Here is a 5,095-nt window from a genome sequence, read left to right as displayed (position 1 = left end):
TTGTTGTAATATTGTGTTATACGAGTACGTACCATAAAAGAAGAGTTGTGGAAAATAAAGTGTTTAAATAAATGTTGAAAGTGGAATCTATAAATTAAAACAAAGTTTTAGTTTATATTTAATAAATATGAAAATGTCAAAGCTTGCTGCAGTATTTCTCTATGCATTTTTACACTGAAGAGGGTATATTATGTTTGCATTAATGATCAGCGTGACGAGCTGAATCGATTTAGCCATTTTCGTCTTTTTTTGTATATAAGTAAGGTGCGTTCCAAAGTAAACGGGACTTAAAAAAAACGGAACAAATAGGTTTTTTCGAAATAATCTCCTTCTGCTTCAATATATCTTTTTGCACGGTCCAAAAGCATGTCGAATGAGTGTTTTAGTCGTTGGCTGGTATGGCCGCCATTAAACGTTGAAAAAATCATGCACCCTGCTACGGGATAAGCAGTCATCGCCATAAACTTGTTTCATCAATTAAAAGGTTTTGGTAAAAGTTTTACAATTTTAAAGCAAAATTTAATGTTGGCTCTTTGTTCGAAGCTCATTTTCGAACCGATAACACAAATACTTGAAACGCAATAACTTCACTTCCAATTGATGAAATGCTATGAAATTCTCACTGGACAATCGATAAAGATAGCAGATTCTAATGCACCAGTCGACATATAGATGGCGTCACCAAGGGGCGCTAGATTCAAAAAGTCCTTGGAATGCACCTTGTTAGTAATTCAGTTTTACACGTCGACCTGAAATCTTTCACATGTCCTTTTCTTCTCAAGAATCTGCTCATTTCGAAACGCCGATATCGGACGATATCGCATATACATATGTAGTTGCCATACAAATAAAGTTTTTGTATGGATTATTCAAACTTGCCTATCAATAACAATATCTTGTAGGTAAACTTTTTTTTTTTTGTTAAGGTATTATAGTTTCAGTACGACCGAAGAAAACATTTTTCCTTTAAATTATTTCTGATTACCGGACAAAATTTAATGAAACATGTAAAAAATTGTGTACAATTTGAACAAAACATTGCGACAGTGAGTGTCCGGTTATAAAGAATTTCACTGCATGTGTACGTATGTATATATCGATATGAGTTTCGGCTGTTGAGTCCTCGTTGAATGCTTTAAAAGTTTTTTTAATATTTGCCGAAAGTCTTATGAAAACTTCATAGAAACTTCATTTTGTATTTGGTAAATATGTACATTTCGTTATTTATTGAAGAAAATTTTCAGAGCACAATTCAATATTTGTATATTAGTAGGATATTCTATTAATTATCTTTCAAAAAAAAAAAAACGTTTTGTCATAATAAATTCTAACAATTTCATCATATAAAAATTGATATGAGAAATTATACTAAGTATTCAAATACTTATGTAAGCATAATCCACTTTAGCGCTATAAATGCAAAGAGAGGAAATAACTGATGCAATTGTGGTAGCTTTGCTATCAAATTACAAACGCTTAATACGCTTCTGAAGGCATCCAAAACCATGTGTGTGTTTCTCCTGGAATATCAAAGCTGGTCTGAATCGAATCGAGAGTTCGCCGCAGCCACCAGTCTGTATGCCCTTAAGTTTGAGACGTCCAACGAAATCATCGCGAGCTTTGTTGTGTTGGCACCACCGCTAAAAATGTGCCGCGTCCTCTTTGTCGAATTTAGGATATGGGAAAATTCTTTTTTCCAAAGATAAAAGACCATCCTTAAGCACCTTACCGGCAGCGTTGACATTCTTCAGCAAATTGTCTTCGTTAATTACGTTGATTACTTCTTCCAACAGCAACAGTTTGCTAGGCTCACCCATCCAGGTGTTGAAAACACGATAACCTTCGATGGTTGGAATTCTTCTTGTGGAAGTAACCACCCAATTGCATTTTTTTGCTGAAAGTCACCACATCGGGAGGTCCATCAAGTTGAAATGCTCGTGACACCAAAATTTACCAGTACAACCGCCACCGGTTTGTACCTCATCGATCAGTAAGGCAGTACCATGGCGTTTGCCGATTTTCTTCAGTCCTTGAAAGAATTCTGGTGATGCCTCGTTGTCACCACCTTCGCTCTGTATGGGTTCAACTACAATGCCTGCCACCGGTATACCTTTTTTTTGTTGTACTGTACAATTAGATCTTCAACTTCGGCCAAGCAACGATCGTCTTCTTTTTGTTATGACGTTCGTTTTCCGCGAGCGGATATTTATATGCGGAAAAGATGCAATTGGCCAATCAAATGAAGTACATCGATTTTATGTATATACTTAGAGTGTGTGGTTGAGAGTGCGCCCAAAGTGCGCCCATGAAATGCGCCCTTGAAGGAGAGGATGCTTAATGGCGGCGAGCCTGGCTGTTGGTTAATCATGCAAGACAGCTTTTCGGCCTCTGAGAGTCGACATTCTCTCCACGCTGATGGCGACGGTACCTATAAAGAAAAAATTAAATCATTTTATTATAATATAGTGTATTAATCATAAATACAGTTGCCGCTCACAAAATAGAACCTTCAGTAAGAATCGAATATTCGAATTTCTGAGCGTATTTTAATTGAAAGAGTTAAATTTAATAAAAGGGTGTAATCATTGTGGTTCTCCGATATTGTTTTTCAGATAAAAAAACTGAAAAAGACAACAATTATTTCTGACGCAAATTTGACTTAATGCCAAGTAAATATTAGGGGCGAATTCGGTAATTGAGCCAACTATTGTATAATGAATATCTTAGCTTTGAATATTATCGTAATATCCTTACTTCTCACTGTGATCGTATGTTGAAAAGTTTTATTTTTACAGAAAGAATATATTTACCGTGCGATTCTGTACTGTGATACAGTCTCAAGTTTCTAAATTTGAGATTCTACGTTAGAAAATTTTTTGAGACTTGACACGATTTTACTATTCTGTAAGTGACAGTCACTGTCATTTCATTATTCAGAGATGTTTTTATACTTGAATTAAAATAAATATGTCGATAACAATTATTAAATTTTCTATAACACTGTATAAAATAATTACCAATAAAAATAAAAATATATGTATGTTGACTTTGTTTCACAATATTTACGAAATTTATGTAAAATTGATTTATTTTAATTTTTTTCGTGTTTGAGTTGCTAACAAAAATATAAAACAACGACAATCGATTAATATCTATGATGATCTCTATTCATTATATTCAAAATGGCAGACAAGAGTTCTTTTGAGTTTTGTGACCTGCTAACTACCAGGTCTCAAATTTGAGGCAATATTTTGAGACTAACGTTAGAGACTGTTTAGTGAATAGTAACTAGTCTCAAATAGAGACTTTGCCTCAAAATGTCTCAAATAGAGACTAGAGACTGGTTACAGAATCCCGCCATTAATGTAATTGGGGTGCATATCCACTTTTGTTATGATGCATCTATATACGTTTATATAAAAGTGTGTAGCTGTAACAAAAAAATGGATCTATTTGAATTATTATACTATATATTGTTAATAAGGGTAAACCAACATAAAGAAAATCATCACAAATTTGTGTGATAGAAACAGTTTTTACTAGTGTTACTAGAGCACAATATAGTGCAGAGAAAAACACCTTTATATCTTGATTCAATGTTCCACCATTTTGATTTAAAAGAAATCATTCAAGGATTTTACATCCAAACACAGACCAAATAGCAAATTCAAAGCCAAACTTATTATCTTTAAAAATCTTTGCCAAAAACGCTAGCCCAAATCGTACTAACAATTGTTATAAATACATTAGTTAGCCTTATCAAATAGATGTAGATTGTATCACTATTAGAGGTATATATGTAAAATGTAATGTTGCATTGATTTTTAAGGCAATAGTCTTGTTGTTGGTTCGTATCCATTCATATAGTATGTACGGTATATACGGAGAAATGGTGATGCGAAGAGGGTCTAAACTTTTATAAAAAGAAATATCACCAGCTTGACAATTTGGATTTCAATAAATTATTTGGTACCACCAAGCGGTGTTTAATCAAAGCAAACCGTTAAAGCTTTTAGTGTTAAATATCACATCAGACCAGAATTGAGTTGGCAAAATGTGATATTTTAAGATATTAGGAAATTCAGGATTTGGATTCAACCGTTATTCTACTTAACTCTAAAATATCTTTAAACCATAAGAATCGGTTTAAAAACTAATTAGGTTATTCTTATATCGGACTAATAACTAGGCGCCGAAACTTAACAGGGCAGTGATAATAATGATTTTTTATAAAAATGTGAGGGCACAATAGACCCACATGTGGCAGGACAAACTTCAATATGATGCTAATTCTAATTCAATACCTAAGCGAACACTTAACAGTTTTAATCATTAGTACATACATTATGTTATAATGTGATTGTTTTTATGACATACAGTATCCACAAATTTTTTTACTTACCAAATAAAAATATTTTTGTATGCATTTCATTCGAGCATGATCCACATCATAGTTGTCAAATTACTAAGGCCCTTAGGTGCAATTTTTGTTAAGAATGGATTCTAAATGGTCAGGCCATTCTTTTCCAGGGAAAACTCCCAAAGCTGGGACGGTTGATTAAAGCTGCATAAGAAATTCGTTCTAGTTACTGATGAAATGGTCATTACTTTCTAAAATATAATTACTGTCTTTTAAAATATTTGAAAAAGTATTAAAACAACACCGGTCAACAAAAAAATATTTTTTTGGGGGACATTGGAAAACACTTAAATATTAATCTTTAGTTCTTTAAGTTTGCTTTGGGCTGATCTACATCGATAAGTATATGTACGAGAAAGCCCATATGAGCATAAAGAAATACAAAAAATATTCACTTTTAGACAGTAATTTCGTGTTTTTATATTTAAATATTATTGTTTATCACACATCTTGAATAAAACGACTCTTGTATCTTTTAAAAAGTTTTATTATAATTCCAGGTGAAATTGCAGAAAAATATAAAAATCATCGAAAAATTGCTCTAATTTCAACGAAAGCAAATTTTAACCGGAAAAATAATGTTTTTCCTTATTTTTGTCATAGGAGAAACTAAAATTTAACATGTAGATGTCTGACCCAAAAATAGTGTTTACCGATTGTAATACAATATCAACG

The 5,095-nt window shown here is 32.7% G+C and overlaps 1 pseudogene; it reads right to left on the bottom strand.

Moving 5' to 3' along the window:
- Positions 1-1,384: 1,384 nt before the first annotated feature.
- On the bottom strand, positions 1,385-4,545 carry LOC126766849 (4-aminobutyrate aminotransferase, mitochondrial-like; annotated as a pseudogene).
- Positions 4,546-5,095: the final 550 nt, after the last annotated feature.

The sequence above is a fragment of the Bactrocera neohumeralis genome, unplaced genomic scaffold (assembly GCF_024586455.1).
Source record: "Bactrocera neohumeralis isolate Rockhampton unplaced genomic scaffold, APGP_CSIRO_Bneo_wtdbg2-racon-allhic-juicebox.fasta_v2 ctg2648, whole genome shotgun sequence".
In the NCBI taxonomy this organism is placed as follows: domain Eukaryota; kingdom Metazoa; phylum Arthropoda; class Insecta; order Diptera; family Tephritidae; genus Bactrocera; species Bactrocera neohumeralis.
Note: the sequence above shows the minus strand (reverse complement) of the source record. Positions and strands in the feature narration are given on the sequence as shown.